The 2089-nt window shown below is 44.4% G+C and overlaps 1 non-coding gene across 1 annotated transcript; it reads right to left on the reverse strand.

Moving 5' to 3' along the window:
* Positions 1 to 1095: 1095 nt before the first annotated feature.
* Positions 1096 to 1170, reverse strand: Trnas-cga (transfer RNA serine (anticodon CGA)). The gene has a single exon. It is a non-coding gene; the product is annotated as a tRNA-Ser (tRNA).
* Positions 1171 to 2089: the final 919 nt, after the last annotated feature.

Below are 2089 nucleotides of genomic sequence, written 5' to 3' on the forward strand. Positions count from 1 at the left end.
GACTGGAATCGTTGCACTTGCACATCTAGCTGCGTCCTCAGAGTCTCGTTCCCCGCTGGACTGCTCACCACGATGCCTATTAGCATGAGTAAGTCCATCATTCTCTGTCCTTGTCCTCCTGTAACCGCTAAATCAAAAGCTCTTTCAGTCTCTCCAATTCAGTAAAACTTCTGCAGTCTTTTTACGTTAACTCAACAAACTTTTACAACCATTTTACTTCAATTTAAAATAACTCTCACAGCCCGTTTGCATTACTTCCTCAACTCTTTTTGTCACTTTACATTACATCAAAGCTCTTCTTCGCTCAAAACTCCTTTCACCTAGCTACTTCCTATCAAGAAACATCTTTTAATCTGTTGACATGCACCTTTACACATTTTTGACCTTTTATCCTAATCGCTACATTTGGTCCTTTTACGTCTACCACTGCGTATGGTAGCCTCCACTGACCAACTTTTTGGACCTTCCCCTCTGTACAAGCTCATTAAATGATGATACACGATCGTTTTTGCTAAACTGCATAGGATTCTGAGTTTTGTCGTACTGCACTTTATTACGTTCCTTCTGTTCTTCAGTTGCTGCCGTTGCCTCCTGATGCAGTATCTGCATCCTCTGACCAACCTCCGTAGCCTAATCATCATAATTATCTAGTACGTTAGCAGGATTCTTCTGCAACAATCCCGGTAGATTTCGTCCCGAAAAATAGTTTGAATGACGTGTTTCCTGTCGTACTGTGTGTTGTGCTCAATACAAAAGTTGCAAATGGCAATCATTCGTCGCAGTTGGTTTGTTCGGCATTAATATAGTCACGTAGTATGTCTGTGATCGTTCTATGCGGTCGCTCTAGTGCACCATTCGTCTGTGGGTGATGCTGATGGTCTGTATGTTCTCTGTTTTTAATAACTTGCAGACTCGCTTTAGTGTTTAGCTCAAAATATTACTACCCATGTAACTTAATATGGCAGTCAGTGTACCGAACTTCAAAGGATCTGCTCCACTAGTTTCCGGGCTACCGTATTGGTATCTTGTCGCTCTGTTGGCTCCGCTATGACAAACTTTGTCAATGAATGAAACTTCCTGGCAGATTAAAACGGTCTGCCGGACCGAGACTCGAACTCGGGACCTTTGCCTTTCGCGGGCAAGTGCTCTACCAACTGAGCTACCCAAGCACGACTCACGCCCCGTCCTCACAGCTTTACTTCTGCCAGTACCTCGTCTCCTACCTTCCAAACTTCACAGAAGCTCTCCTGCGAACCTTGCAGAACTATCACTCCTGGAAGAAAGGATATTGCGCAGATATGGCTTAGCCACAGCCTCGGGGATGTTTCTAGAATGAAATGTCAGGATGTACCTATTCCTTGTACTTGATATGGGTAATGGGCCTACTCTATCAATATCACACCTCTTAAAAATAAACTCTGCGGTAGGCGTTATCTCTGGAGGTTGCTTCGTTTTTGCCAGGGTGATCTTATTCCTTTGTCAGCATTCACATGTTTTTATAAACATTTCTATCTAGGACTTCATTGCGACGCAGGTACAGTACTCTTTTAATCTACCGTACGTCCGTCCCATCCCCTGACGTCCTCCTGTCGGGGAGACATGCATCTGCTTTATTATGACTAGTTTTTCTTCTTCACTCAGTTCTGGGCCTGCATCGTCCGTTGCTATCGACCCGTCCCTCTGTCTCGGGCGCCGTCACGTCGTCCCGTACCGTTGATGCTGCTGCCCCTACGTCGCCAGCCACGCCTTCTTGCGGCCTGTGCCACCCTTCGTACATCTTGCGTATATTTCAAAGTCGTGATAATGCATCGGCTACTTGATTGTGTTTCCCTTCCTGATACAGGATTTGATAACCGTATTCTTCCAGCTTCAATCTAAACTTCATCACTCTCGATGATGGGTCCGATATGCTTTCTATCCACACCAGCGGTTTACGATCTGTCATCATCTTAAAGCTTCTCCCAAATAGATATGGCCTAAAATAGTTCACTGCCCATACTATGGAAAGTAATTCTCTTTCAACAGTGCTACAGTTCTGCTCTGTTTTGTTTAATGTTCATGACATAAATGCTACTGTCAGATCTTTTCT

This window comes from Schistocerca cancellata, chromosome 2 (genome assembly GCF_023864275.1).
Source record: "Schistocerca cancellata isolate TAMUIC-IGC-003103 chromosome 2, iqSchCanc2.1, whole genome shotgun sequence".
Lineage (NCBI taxonomy): Eukaryota > Metazoa > Arthropoda > Insecta > Orthoptera > Acrididae > Schistocerca > Schistocerca cancellata.